Source organism: Pinus tabuliformis, chromosome Q (assembly GCF_031772625.1).
Source record: "Pinus tabuliformis cultivar Carrire ecotype Pingquan chromosome Q, CPIR1, whole genome shotgun sequence".
Lineage (NCBI taxonomy): Eukaryota > Viridiplantae > Streptophyta > Pinopsida > Pinales > Pinaceae > Pinus > Pinus tabuliformis.
The window spans coordinates 432,401,077-432,417,595 of record NC_142296.1 but is presented as its reverse complement, the minus strand read 5'-3'; positions in this window follow the sequence as shown (position 1 = coordinate 432,417,595).

Sequence of the window (16,519 nt, the reverse complement as noted above, 5' to 3'; positions counted from 1 at the left end):
TACTCTTAAAGGGAGAAAATGTGTTTCTCAAAGAGATCATGAGGCCAAAACTTGACAAAAAGGAGGAACAAATTTAATCAAAAACTTTTCCCCAAGATCAAGAAAATTTAACCTAATGAAAAGACTTCATACTTGCTCAAAAAAGATAATAAGACCAAAAAGAAAACCAAAAAGAAAAAGAAAGGCAACAAAAAGATGTTTTTATCTTTTTTCTTTTTAAGGAAACAAAGAGTTCTTGAGAAAACAAAAACTACTAAAGACTTCAAGATCAAATTCAAGCATAAAGAACCTCAAATTTCACAAGCCATAGGAATCATTAACATGACAAGACTTAAATTGAAAAGAGGCTAGAAACTCAAACAAACTGATCTAAACAATAGCATAAAAACTCCAGCAAACAAGAAATATCTCAAGAAGACCAAGAAAACTTTTCAAGATTGCAAGGACTTTCTAAAAAACCAAGAAAAAAACCAAAGATGTCAACTTTCAAGAAAGCAAGGCAAAGCAATGTAAAGGTTGGGTTATAAGTGAATTGAGACCAATTCCCTATCCCAAAATCTCATAACAGGCAAGAACTTCACTGAGAATCCTTGAACCCAAACACAGAAACTAACACTTCACCAAAAAGAAAACCTTAGGTTCACTAGGTTCTTCCACAAAGAGAGATAGGAAACTGAAAATCTGCAAGAAGCAATAATCTCCCAAACAATCAATGACTAAACAGAAGCAATAAAATCAGGCAAAATCCTTTACTGGATTCGTAATTTGAAAAATTCATTCAAAACCAAGCATACGCGATTGTACAGTGACAGACCCGTGTGTATATGCGATTGTACTCAAGGAAACCCGCATATACACGGGTTTCTTTGGACAAAAGCATGTGTATATGTGACTGTGTGAACTAAAAACAGCATATACAAAATCCAGCAAAGAAAATTAAAAATTTAGGCCTGATCCAGAAGATCATAATTTTTTCACAAATTGCAAACAAGTTAAAGATACCTTATTTTCCAGAGTTCCCTCAACCCTAGGAGCCCTCCATCTCAATTCCTCACCCCAGGATCTCGGAAAAGGGCGAAGATTTGGCTCAGTGTCCTTGATCAGTGGTGCCCCTTATCAAGAAAGGTCACATCCATCAGTTCATGTTGCTCTCTGAAGAGAAAGAACCTCCATTTCATAAAATCCTTGGTGAGAATATTTGCAATCTACTCATATGTCGATATGTGATGGAGTCGAACAGCTCCTCTCTCTACCATATCACGAATGAAGTGGTATTGGATCTCTATATGCTTGGACTTTTCATGGAACATAGAATTATCTTATAGACAGATCCCACTCTTGTTGTTGTAATATATCATTGTAGTGTCTAGGACTTGCTCAAATAGATCTCCAAAGAGCTTCCTCAACCAAATTGCTTCGCAGCTAGCCATGCTAGTGGAAATATACTCTCCCTTGGTTGTACTCAATGTTATGGACTTTCGCTTCCTGCTCATCCAAGATATTGTGGCAGATCCCTAAAACAACATCCTAATGTACTCTTTCTATCGATAACATTTCCTGCCCAGTCAGCTTCGGTGTATCCATGAAGTCGAACATTTTCGACATAGTATCTTAGACCAAGTGTAATCGTCCCCTGCAAATATCTCAAAATGTGTTTGGCGGTGGTTCAATGTGCATGGAGAGGCTCAGTCATGAATTGATTCAACGTGTTCACTACATAGCATATGTCCAGATGGGCTTTTACAAGGAACATTAGAGCCCCAATAAACTATCTATACTCGGATGGGTTCACCAAATCGGGTCCTGTAGCTTCTCCACATACCTTCTTGAAGTTCATTTCCATCGGTGTGGGTAGGGAGTTGCATTCCATCATTCCAAATATTTCCAATAGGTTCACAACATATTTTCCTTGTGAAAGGAAAATCTCACCAAGCCTTTGCGACACCTCAAGGCCTAGAAAATAGTGCATGAGTCCAAGGTCCTTCATCTCGAATTTAGAGGATAGCTCCCTCTTACACTTGATCATCAGGGGCTCATTACCTGTTAAGAATATATTGTCAACATATAAAACCAAAGTCAGCGGCATACTTTGGACTACCTTGAAGTAGAGGTTGGGATCGGCATTGCTTCTTATGAATTCCAACTTCACCAAATAAGTCTCTATGTGGGTGTGCCATGCTCTTTGGGCTTGCTTCAAACCATTAAATTCCTTCTTCAATCTACAAACATGTGTCTTTCGATCCTCTACTTCAAATTCATGTGGTTTCTCAACATATACTTATTATTGTAACATGCCATGGAGGAATGTGATCTTTATGTCCATCTGATGAAGGGTACATCCTTAACTTGCAGCAAGGGAAACTATCAAATGAATGGTTGTATATAAATCCACAGGTGTAAATATATCATCATAATCCTCTCCCTCTTTCTGGGATAATCCTCAAGCCACGAACCTCGCTTTGTATTTTTCAATGCTACCATAATCTCCATGCTTGATCTTGAATATCCACTTCAAATTTACCATGAATTTCCCCTTCGGTCTTGGCATAAGATCCTATACGTCATTCTTCATAATAGATTCATATTCTTTAGCCATAACATCTTTCCAAACTTTTTCTTTTACGGCTTCTTCAAATGTGGAAGGTTTAGCTTAAATCATAGTTCTCATGGCTACAACATATCCCTGGTACCTGCATGGCTTCTTGCTTTCTCTAAACGATCTTCAAATAGGCACATGTCTCTCAACATCCTATAGTGAGTCAAGGAGCTAAAGTGGTCTCTTCCTAGTATGAGGATTACTAGGAGGAGGATCTAAGGGATCCATGGACTCCATGGGATCATCAACAATATCAGTCTGGGATTTGAGCACGGACGGGCCATCCAAGGTATCCATATCACCATTCTTCTCAGGGGGAGGAGGTGGAGGAAGGTATTTTTCTTTTCTAAGAGTGGCATCTTCATCGAATGTAACATCCCTACTAATTTCAGCCTTCCTTTGACCAGGAATATATATTCTAAATGCTTTAGAATTTTCACAATATCCAACAAATGTACCTTTACTTCTTGTAGCTTCCAATTTGTTGCTTTTGTCCTTCTTCACATAGAAATATATGGGGCATCCAAATATGCGGAGATGACTAGTTTCGGGCTTCACACCTATAAATACTTCTTCGGAAGTCTTATTTTCCAAAGCTTGATGAGGCACCTAGTTTTTAACATATATGGTAGCATGTGAAGCTTTAGCCCAAAGATATTTAGGCAACTTTTGATCATGGAGCATCGCTCGAGTGACTTCTAGTATAGATCTATTTTTCCTTTTAGCTAGACCATTTTTTCCAAGAGTATATGGTACAATTGTTTCCTTATTGACACCTTCCATTTTGCAAAATTCAATGAATTCATTTGACATGTATTCTCTATTAAAGAATCTGGGGAAATTATAGTTAATGAAATTCTTCTTTGCATGATAACTATTTATGAGGTATTTTATCTTTAGCTTATTAGCACAATATTTTCTTGATATCATTAGTGCGTGTATTTCTTACTTCATCAAATAGCTACCAAAAAAAAGAGACAAGACACGATATTCGATTTCTTCCAAGGCCAAAACCCCTCCCTCTTAGAGAGTAAAACCTGCACAAAATTATTCTTATATAGATTCCAATTGACGAATACCAAGACCATGACCCTTGACCTACTATGCCACTCCAAGCCCAAGACATCAACCCTCTTCATTGTCACTACTAACATTATCATTATGTTGTACCATTGAAGCCATTACTACTTTTCCGTTGAGATATTCATTCTTGTTTCTCCATGACTATTCCTTCATCGATATTTTCAACATACAATGAGATCTTTATATACATGAATAGAGCTGCACTGAGATCACTGTTGTATCATAGTTTCACCACTGATATCTTCATTGGAATACCCCCAAGATCATTATTGCATCATGACTGTGTATGCTGAGATAAGATTATGTATGCCGAGACTATGACTGTGTATACTTTTGCATAGTGCTCTTCACCAAGACTATAGTTATTCCCTCCTTGCATCAAGGTTTGTTGCAACTATGCTAAGACTGTATGGTTGTGACCTTTTAACTAGGTTGAGACATTAGGTATATATGCGAAGATATCACTATGATACTCATCTAAAATCTTTAGTAATCCTCCTCCATACGAAATGTTAAGTTGTTTCCCTTATCCAAGTGTCATGTACCACTGTACCTTGTCCGAGATTCTGAGCTGCCTGCACCCATCCAAAATTATAGATACTTCTCTAATTTTTTTCTATGTTCCCTATGGTGACCTCAGCAGGGCATTTATAGTGGTTCTATCTCCCTAAATAAGATGACATGTCACAGTTAAAGGATGTGCCTATTATTTGATCCGACTTGACATTAATATATATTTTGAGTCTGACATAGCTTCTCTTCTTCATCGTTTTGTTGGTTGATGTCTTCAGGAGGATTGTGCTTCTCTTGGATGGTTGTTCTAAACCTTTATATAGACTTTTATACATTACACATAGGCTCAAGAAGAGCATGACATTGACTCTTTAAACTAAATCCTAAGACTCTCAATGAGAGCCACTAAATAAATAAACTTATTGTTTATGAAACTCATGCAGCAAGAAATAAATTCATTTTCTTGTTTTACAAAAATCATAATACAATGTCATGAAGACGGAACCTAGTTACACTTTTTCCAACACTCCCTCTTAACTAAGGATGTATTCATGATGGTACTTGGTCATTCTCAATCTGAACAATTTCTCATAAGAAGAATTGAATTGGTAACCCCTATGTATAGCATCATAGTAACCAACATTGTTTCCACAGCAAGGCCTTCACTGACAGCTCTATCTCTTATTAGATCAAAGCACAATGTTGGTGAGACCAATGATTATAGACACCTTCATCATTGTCTCTCAAGGTACATACCCACTAGAGTGTTCACTTAGTATGACCTTCTAGGACTATTCTTATATTGGCTTCCCATCCCTCAAATAATATCGGTCCTCTTTCTTACTATTGTCTTGGATGCCCTACACATCCTCAAAGAGCATCGAATGCCAGATGATTACTCAATCCTTCATTTTTTCTTCCAAAGTGAAGACAATAATGTTGTTTCTATCTCTCCCTCTCAACGGGGGAAGACATGCCCAAGTTTCCTCTGATCTTAAACTTGCCCAAGCTCCCTTTTAATCAGGAACTTGTGAGAGCTCCCTCTTAGCTAGGGACTCTTATATACATTAGCAACTTCTTCTCTGTGGGTCCTTGAGCTGCTTGATCAACTTCTCTCCTTGATGTCATGAAATTCAATTGAGCTTCTTCTTTGTAGGGCATCATCCATCGATCACTTTCCTCCTTAGTTTGTCATGTCATTCCTTTCTTCCTGGAAAGTGGCCTTCTTCATATCTGGAACCTTTGTTATATGGCTACTTCTTCATCATGATTTTTCTATCCTCCACATGAATGCTAGTTGTACTTGTATTTACAACTCTGGTTTGAGTAGCCTTGCAGGAACTTATCCAGATATTTTTCAAGAAATCAAAACATATTAAATCAAGTCATACCTTACGATATGGCTCATCATCATGACATATTCTTGTAGTTATCATCATCTTGCATTCATGTTGACACATATCCCAAGGATATCTATTGTCAAGGGTCTTCAACTTTTCCATCAAAGTCTTCATAACTTTCCAGGAGATTTCCTAGTCAAATCCCTTTAGTCTTTTGGATGTTGAGTGCCTTCATTAGGGTTGCATATGTCATGATCTCTTCCTTCTCCACACATTCCATTCCTAGGTGCTCTTAATCAGAGTTTCTTAATTGTGGTCAACCACCCCATACTTCATATGAGGACATACCATGTTGATTTCATCTAGTGTGTCTTGTGCCTTCTTTCAAAGGATGAGATCCTTTTTCTCTTGATCATGCTTCTCAAGATAGAAGTAATGATCCATGTTACCTGAAACCATGTGACATGGCATTATAATATTAAACATAAGCATACATACCTTATTTTACCTTTAGGTCATCTAGGATTCTTTCAATAGCTTCGTTGATTGAAGTGTCTCCAACCCCCTGATCTACTTCTTCTCTTATGTCACCATAACATCATCTATGAATTCCACAAGTTGAATTTATTTATGAAACATTTTCTTTTCCTATAGATTAGTGAATCCTTCAATGAGAATTCTATCGGAGTATCTTGAGGATATTTGTATATCCCCATCTAGCAAATGTTTCCTTTTTTACTTGATGTATGATGAGCCTTGTCCTGGATGACTTCTTCCTTTCCTACAATGTCCACTGAGATTCTCAAGAGTTATATCCTACATGTTTGTCTACCATGGATTTTGTCCTTCGTGATTCCCAGGGTGATGTCACGAGCTCTTGTTTCTAATGCTTCCATGATGCCACGATGCATCTTATTATCATTGTCATATCTTATAACAGAGGCTTATGATAGGATCATTTTGTGAGGGATACTATCCTAATCATCGTAGAGATTTGTTACTCCGTCTTTCCTTGGCCCTTTTCTTCAGATTCCTCTGTCTATCTAGTAATATGAGCTTCCAAAATATTTCCATAGAATTGAACCTTAGTTATACTTATTTTGTCTTTCTTGAGGACCAAACTTGCCTTTCCTTTCTGCACATGCTTTAGTCCTTTAATCTTCAATATTATTTCCATCAACTTGTCTTTATCTATTTAGCATAGAGACTATAAGTTGTTGAATGAGGTAACTTCCTTATCCCATGGATACTTGTTAGCTTTTTAGTGCATTATAGATCAATGATGGTTATCTTCCTTCCAAGATCTTGTATGTAAGACATTATGAGTATATCCTACATCCTTTGATATATTTTACTTTCATGTAGATCAGATTTCATGTGACCTTCTTCATTTCACCTTAAGAGAATGAGTTTATCATCTACATCACTTTGATGTCTCCAATATTTCTATGTGAGGGGATATTTCATAAATATCCCTTTCCATAAATTTAGAGGAGACCTTTTGATATGTTTAATGACTTCAGCTACTTATATGACTGTGTATATCCTTCTTCTCCATGCAAGAAATCTTGATGACACATCAACCTATAGATTTCCTTGCAATTCATGAAGTCATTTAACCGAACTTATAGATTTAAAAGATACTTACTTGTCATGTGAATATGAAATCTTCACCTTGATTTCTTTGATGGCTGTTGAATAAGATATACTAGTTCTTCTTCTTGGATAACCATCTTTTGAATGAGATATTATTTCCTCAATAGAATTGGTTCCTCCTTTTGATGAGGATTAATTTCTACTTCCTCAGATGATCTTGTTCTAGGGAAAGGAGATGATCCTTTCTTGATTTTATAGCCTTGAAGATGATAATGCCTTCTTTCCTTCAATATCCTTTGGCTTCTTTTGTAGTATATATCAGGATTGCTTCTAAGATTTCAACCTATTCTAAGATGATGTGATCCTTGTTTTTGAGGTCCTTTGAGTTACCTTGATTTGTATACAACTTGATGAGGGTCTTGGTGGCCTTTTGATGATGACCATCGAGAAAAATGTTCTTTTTGTTGTAGATTGATTCTTGATTGTTGTTGTAGACTAATTCTTCAATCTTGACAAAGCTGTTCAACCTTGCTTTGATGCCCTTCTTGAATATTGATCCTTGAATGTCTTTGAGACTTGATATTTGAATGTTTTTTAGACTTGATTCTTGAAGTCTCTTTGATTTTGACTTCAACACCTTAGCTCTGATACCATGTTGAAGAATCTGGGGCAATTATAGTTAGTGAGATTCTTCTTAGCATGATAACTATTTGTGAGGTATTTTATCTTTAGCTTATTAGCATAATATTTTCTTGATATTATTATTGTGTGTATTTATTACTTCATCAAATAGCTACCAAAACAAAGAGACAAGAACACACGATGTTGGATTTTTGCCAAGGCCAAAACCTCTCCCTCTTGGAGAGGAAAACCCGCACAAAATCCTTCTTATAGAGATTCCAATTGATGAATACCAAGACCATGACCTACTATGCCACTCTAAGACCAAGACATCAACCCTCTTTGTTGTCACTATTGAGATTATCATTATGCTACAACATTGAAGCCATTACTACTTTACCACTAAGATCTTCATTATTGTTGATCCATGATTGTTCCTTCATTGAGATTTTCAACATCACAACAAGATATTTATATAGATGAATGAGAGATGCACTGGGATCATTGTTGTATCATAGTTGCACCACTGATATCTTAATTGGAATACCACTGAGATCGTGATTGCATCATGATATTGTATATCTAGATAATATTATGTATGTCGAAACTATGATTATGTATACTTTTGCACTTTTCTCTTCACCAAGACTATAGTTATGCCCTCCTTTCACCGAGGTCTGTTGCAACTATGTTGAGACTGTATGGTTCTGACCTTTTAATTAGGTCAATACATCAGGGATATATGTGAAGATATCACTATTATACTCATACGAAAGATATAGTAATCCTCCTCCATAAGAAATGTTGAATTGTTTCCCTTATCTTAGTGTCTTATACCACTGTAACTTGTCCGAGATTTTGAGCTGCTTGCACCCATCCCAGATTATAGAGACTTGTCTAAATTTTTCTATGTTTCCTGTGGTGACCTCAATGGGGTATTTATAGTGATTATGTATCCATAAATAATTCGAAATGTCATAGTGAAAGGATGTGTCTATTATTTGAGAAAACATGACATTAATATATTTTTTGAGGCCGACATAGTTGGTCTTCTTCATCGTTTTGTTGGTTGATGTTTGAGGAGGATTGTGCTTGTCTTGGAGGGTTGTTCTAAACCATTGTATAGACTTCTGTACATTAAACATAGGCTTAAGAAGAGCGTAACTTTGACTCTTTAAACTAAATCCTAAGGCTCTCAATGGAAGCCACTAAATAAATAAATGTCTTTCTCATGAAACCCTTGCAGTACGGAATAAATTTATTTTCTTGTTTTACAAAAATTATAATACAATGTCATGAAGACTGAACCTAGTTACACTTTTTCCAACATTATCCACCATTATCGAACATGAATATTTTGATCTTCTTCCCTGTTTGATTTTCAAACCAATTCTTTGAACTCCATAAATGTTTCAAAGGCTTCATCCTTATGCTTTAAATAGTATAGCCATGTCTTCCTTGAATAGTCATCAATGAATGTGATGTAGTAGACATTTCCTCCAATAGAGTGCAGGGGCATTGGACCACATATGTCAAAATGAATGAGATGGAGGATGTCAGTGGCCTTGTTTTCACTAGAGGGGAATGTTCCCCTTATCATTTTTCCACTAGCACATCCTGGACATACTCCATCATTTTTAGCTTGAACCTTTGGAATCCCTGAGACCAAGTTCTCCAATTTTGTAAGATAATCATAATGAAGATGAGACAACCTTAGGTGCCATAATTTTCTTAGATGATTTTTATTATGAACCAATTCTAGTAGTGGTCTTCCAGTGACCCAGTAGATTTCTTCATATCTTGTTCCCAAAATGAATGATTCTCTCATAAGTGATCCAACAAGCCAAGTAAGAACCATTCCTTTGATGAAAGCAACCCTCATCCATTTGTCTCCAAAGAGGATATTGATACCAAATTCTTCTTTAACCCAGGCACATACATTACATCATGTAGTACAACAGATTCCCCATAATTCAAATGAAATTTGATGGATCCAAATCTTTAACGGGATGAGTGGAGTTGTCTCCAAGAATGACTTCAAATTTGACTCCCTCTCTACCAATTTAGAGAGAACTTATTTGTAACCAGATAAGTGATGAGTGGCCCCACTATAAACCAACCAAGTATCCCATGAATTTGGAGGAGATGAACTATTAAGAGAAGAAACAAGAATATATTCAAATTTATTTGCAACATTACTTTCATACCTGGAGAATATTGACTTCTTTTGTGGATGACGATCTTCTTCATGGTCACTTGGAGTATCTCTTCTTCTTCTTTCATTTCTTCCATTGTGTTCATACCTTTGCTCGTCTCTCCTTATTTGATCATTGAACATGTTTTTGTTGCTTCTAGTATTATAATGTAGTCCATTGTTCTTCTCAGGTAAATCTCGAGCATAATTCCCTTTATTATGACAATTGTAGGATTAAATGTTCACATATTACTTTCTTCCACAAAAATTTCGAGTAGTCTTTGTTGAATTTGATGGACCTCCTTTCCCTTTCTTATTATTCTTGTCATGAGCGATGTATGCAGCGGGTTCTCCTGTTGGTCAGATAAATCGAGCTTGCAGACAAGGCCGATCTCCCTAGTATCAAAAGATATCTAGCAACAAGCAGACAAATAAATCTATCTTTCTCTAAACATATGTGATTCATAAATAAAAACTATATAGGTGTTTAGACCCTACCTTAAGTCCAACACTAGTTTGTAGCAACCATCCTTCAACCATCTGAAAGAGTTTCCTTTCGAGAACTTGCAATCACAAACAAGCAAACATCAAATAACACCTGCATAGCTAATATCATAAATCATGTTCATTATGTTGATCAATGAATCCACAAAATAAATCATAAAACAATAGCTTATTGAGAAAAACAAACTTATTTGTATTAACTTTGAAGTAGAAGAACCTTACAACCTTTTCAACCTTGATGTCGAACAAGCTCTTCCCAGGGTCCGAAACATGAATCTCCTTTACTTTGACAAGCCTTACACTCTTCCAAATGAGATCAAAGAGGTATGTAATCTCTCCTCATAAAAGCTCAATTAGGAAGACTAAGTTCCAGCAGCATTTCACCTCAAAAATATTCAGCTTTCAACATCTCAAGTAACCAGCCCAGTGCTTCATTTTATAGTGTAGAGGAAGGAGATCAAAGAGGTATGTAATCTCTCCTCATAAAAGCTCAATTAGGAAGACTAAGTTCCAGCAGCATTTCACCTCAAAAATATTCAGCTTTAAACCTCTCAAGTAACCAACCCAATGCTTCATTTTATAGTGCAGAGGAAGGAGGTTACAGGTCCACCTATGAAGGGATAGAGTCCTCCTTCAAAGGGATAAGCTCCTCACATCAAGGGGTTAGCTCCTTAAGGTATGGGATGCATGAACCTTAAGGGAGCGAACTTTCCACCTCAAGATTCCTTCTAGAAGCTTCTAGAAATGACTCAAAGTGAGTTTTTAAGAATACACTTGCGACATTTTAACTTTTACAGGGGTCCGCACCCATAACACAGAGACAGAGTGGTCAGGTGAGCAGGGGACATGAGCTTCAGGTGCGAGACCGCAGGTAATTCTAAGAGAAAGTGCGGAATCAGAGTTTTAGAGACTTTTGAGGACTTTCTCTTATTTTCAAGGCTTGATATGAAGAACTGAGGCTTAAGACTTGCAAAGGAGGAAAGTATGAGTGGTAATGGACTCACACAGATTGCAAAATGTCAAGGTGACAATTTTTTGTGCAACAGATTGCCTCCTAAAGTGCGAAGTCTGTAATAGATGAAGATAGAGTTTGTCATCTATGAAGAGTGAAGTACTTTATCATTTCAACAATCATCCTGTGGACACCCTAGTTGGAACCTATAAAAACATTCAATGCAAAATATATATATGTGAACATATCATCCCTAAGGTAGGCATTCCCATACTCAGATCAAAACTGACTAGAAAACTGACTAAACTATTCTGATACAGGAATGATTTTGTAATACACCAAGAGTATAGACACATGTAGACACAGTATGGGCGTAGCCATCTATTTATGAATAGTCCATTGTATAATGAATAACAAAATTCCTCGCAGCCTGGATGGTAGAAACTAGATCCAAGGTCTTGATTTCTGCTTCCCGAACTAGTACGATTCTATCCATGTGAATGAATGTGTCAAAGTTGAACATGGTAGAAACCACTTGATTACCAGTCAATGATGTGAATTGTTAACAAGTGTGAGAGAAACCACCAGTAATGTCAATGGCTCTCAAAGTACTCAGTACAATCCATGAAATGTGAATAAATGAGCTAATGTCGAACATGTCATAGAGTCCTTTGATCGAAGGTCAATGATGCAACCTATCATCGAAGGCGAGAAACCTGCCATTAGGGCATGCAGATTCCAAGGTACTAATGATTTCTAGACCATATTTCTAGATAATGAGCTGAAGTCGATAGAAAGCGATCTGTCGTAGGCAAGCCCACAACACGAAATCATAGATCAAGTTTTGAAGAAATATATTTAGCAAGGACTAACTCAGGGATGGTCAAAATGGATGACATATATTTTGCATATTAATGGTTTATTTGAACTGACCTCTTGAACACATAACAACACTACAGATGGTTTGGTGACAATTGACCCAAAGCTAATACCCAAAAACCGGCTGAAGACTTTCAATATGGTTTAATTAACTATTAGGCAAAGGATTTCCCAGCCCAGGTGAACAAAAGTGTCGTGTTCAAGAGTGGTTAACTGCTTTTCTAAAACACAAAGTGTAACAAACAAGTTCATTTTTCTCCCTTTTCCCCCACCATTTCTGGCAAGTACCTCTTTATTTTTGACAAGCTTGAGGAGGATAACATTTTCTTGTTTATAAGCTCATCCTTTAGATGAGTCCAACTTAGTTTAAAATTCGAACCCTAAGAAGGAGTGGTTTGTTCCTGTTTAAAATTGAGCAGGTCCTTTACTGTTAAATTTTAACGAGTCCAGTATAGGAGAAACTCAGTGTTTTTCAATTTTATGGAGTCAGAAGAAAAACTTAAGAAAACTCCATGGGTGTCCTTTTTCATAAATTTGTGTCCCCCAAGCCCGAAAAAGTATAAAATAATACTTGAGAGAACCGCTTGACCATTACAATCGAGTACTTTTCATAATTAGTGGCTCCGATCTGAAAAAGTAAAAAAATGATCGAAGACACGTCGTTTTAGAACCAATATCGAACTTGAAACGACAAAATTCCGGCGATCTTTTCATGTTTATATGGTCAGAAAAGAGCTATAAGTGGACCGCCTTTTTAATTTCGTTTAACGAGTTTAATAAGGAAAAAACTCGGCAATCTTTTCATATTTTATGAGTCAGAAGAGAGCTTAAAGAGGACTCCAATGTTTCGCTTTTTCGTAAGTTTTTTAAAGAGCCTGAAAAAGTGATAAAATTACTCTTTGTTGAAAATGATCAATTTTCCCCGAAAATTCCAATATTCTGCGCAAAAACTCAAAACATTACTCATACATGTTTTAAGATAAATAAAAAAGTATCAAAAAGTTACCTTTTTAAAGTGAAAAATAAATAAATTAAAAATTCATTTATTCAAAAAATCTTATAAAAAGGGCTTTTGTAAATTCATTTTTACCATTTGATTTCAGAGTGAGAAGTGAGAGCTTTTGGGTAAAAACTTTCTGTGAAGATTGCGGAAAATCCGTCCGTTGGAATCGAAAACTGTCAGCTCCAAGTAATCTACATCATCCTTATCTTGCATTTCAACCGATTACATTTCATTTTAAAGCTTTAAAATTGACTTTTCAAGGAGAATTTGATTTAGAAAGTCGCTCACAGGGGTCCGCAGGTGCAACATGCAGCCCTTGTGGACCCCGACTTTTTTCTACAAAGAAAAAAGTCATGGGTCCGCACATATTGCTTAAGACGCGTGCAGACCTACACACTGTCTGTAACCAGCGGGTGTGGACCCCGCAAAATGGATTTTAAAATTTCAAATTTCTCCATTTCCGCCCAAAAAATTTCGAACTAAATTGTTCTAATATGTCCTTTTTGCATTGTAGGACATACAAAATGCTTATTTGGCGGGAACGTGAGCATGAGGATGTGGATCTTGCCACAATAAATCATCCACCCACATTGAATGCATTGAAAGCATGCGGGCTATTTAAGTTCTGGGCCATACCAGGCATGAGGACCCAAGTAGACTTCTTACAATGGCTGGTAGACAGGTGGAGCATACAGGACCAGTGTTTCATGATTGGTGGCCACCGGCTCGAAATTGAGCTAGAGGACATATATTTTTTGACTGGTTTACCCAAGAGCGGCAAACGATTATCTCTTTTCGGGACTAGGCTAGGTGGCCAGTCTGTCGCTAGTCTCCGATTAGAGTTTTGCAATGATCAAACAAAGGACAAACGGATCGATATTAAAACTATCGACTGTCATGAACTTAAGGTTATTGCATTCACTGTCACCAGACTATGTGGGAGTGCAGCATTGCATGTAGCTACTGGATCCTAGATGTAAATGGCTGTAGGCTGTTATCGAGGTACCATATTCAATTGGTGCGAGGCTGTGTTGGCGAATATAAAAGGCCAACTAACCAGAGCAAAGAACGGACAACTAAAAAACTTTGGATATGGTTTCCTGGTTGTGAGATTTGGTCTAGAGAGGGTCCCTATGCTGGTCCCACAACAGCTTTCCGTTGAGGCTGGTCTTCTTCGAGAGCCTAGGATATTGTGTTGGGTTGCAGTGATGGCCCGTCATCCTAAGGAGGGTCCAGAGGTTGTTCGATTTCCACCTGAGTATTTTCGTTGGTTGAGGAACCAACTTTTTGTGATTCAGGATTTTCCATATGTCGGGATGGATTATCGCAGTGACCCAGACATGATTCTTCCACCAGGAGAGTAGTGAGATGATTCAGGTAAAATCATTTTCAACACTTTCTAAGTTTTAACTAATTTTTTTTGTTATTTAAATCGTCCAAAACTAACAATAAAAAGTTTTAAATGCAGATGTGGATCCACGATGACCAGCCGCTCTCCAGCCTTATGAGAGGAGACACCCAGCTGCACCAGTACTAGCCCCATAGGACCAATCTACAGAGATCCCGACCGATTTGGAGAATCATCTAGAGCGTTTGACCGCAGATATTCCAGAGACTAGCATAGATGATATTCCACTTAGGTTACAGCGATATGTGATTGAGGTCCCAGGACCTTTTAGGAGGTTCCTTTGTAGGTTGGCCCGAGCAGTGGTTTCTTATCGTGATCATCACTAGGGATAGGATGATCGCTTTTGTAGACTCACATGACATTTTTGCTTTTTTGTACTATCATTTTTGTTGATCATAAGGGGTTTTTCAACAGATGATCGAAGACGATGTATATTTGACACACTTCTTCTATGCTATGATATATCATTATTACCGGCTATCTTGTGTAACATGTTATTGAATTTTTTAAATTTACTGTTTTGATTATTGCAAATGTATATTTATCATACAAGAAGCAACTGCATCTGCTAATGTATTTAAATGTCTTGGAATATGTTGATATTCAATGTAATCAAATTCACGTTCCAAGAGACGAACTCTCAAAAATAATCTTAATAACACTGGATTTCTAATGGCATAAACCCTGTTAAGCTGTAATACAACGAGTTCAGAATCTAACCTAACAATCAAACTCCGAATCCCAAATGAGATGGATTCAGATAATAACTCAATCACTGCACTATACTCTACAATGTTATTCGTTGTTTGACCGAGGCTTATCCCATGCATATATACTAACTCATCGGAGGGTGAATAGATAACCCAAGTTGTGGAAGAAATGTTCCGTGTACTACGACAAGCACCATCAGCAAAACCAATGTATGTTTGAAGAGCCGTCGACATCTGCAATATCAAGAGTAAAACCAAGATAAGCAGGAATAATGATAAAAACACTCTCTAAACTAGGCACGCTTTTCTAATCTAAAACACACCAGCTATAAAGAAACTAATCTAACAAAAATCTCCACACCGAAATTTAAGCATAATATCTCTTCAAATAAAGCCCATTTCTAGGTTTACCCAAAGAGACACCGTCAAAATCTACCAATTCATAGGCCCCTTTTGCCAGCTTTCAGTTAACAATATAAGGACCATGCCACATCGGTACAAATTTTCTAGCCCCTAGCTTATTGTTTGCTTGATCATATAGTAAAACTAGGTCTCCTTCCGAAAAATTACGATGTGTAACATTTCGGTCGTACTAAGATTTTATCCGTTTCGCATGAGTTTCAATTACTAATGCAGTAGTGCGTTGATTCTCATCTAACTAAGCTAACTACAAAAAACGTTTCTTCTCTTCAGAAGTGGCTGGGAGTAATTCTATGGCTATTTGTAATGACGGAATTTCGCATTCAATAGGTAACACTGCTTCCAAACCATAAACTAACTGAAAAGGAGTGAAACCAGTTGATGTTTTCACTGAGGTTCGATGTTGTGGGGAAAAGTATCCGATGCGGATGACACTAACCCTTTCTAAAGGTGACAGACTTTAGCAACAACTGAATGACAAAGTTTTCATGTTCATCTTTATAAAAGCACAGAGAGAATAGAAAGAGGATCAACCAACCTGGTGTCTTGCGCTTAGTCGATCCTTGTCCTTCTCGCTTTGTATCCCGTTCCCAGCTCTTTACTCTCCAAGCCGATCCAGCTACACACAGAATCTGCACAACAAAAGGGAGCAAACTACGAGATACAAGCAATCATAATTGAAGCATGGATTAGGTTGCAT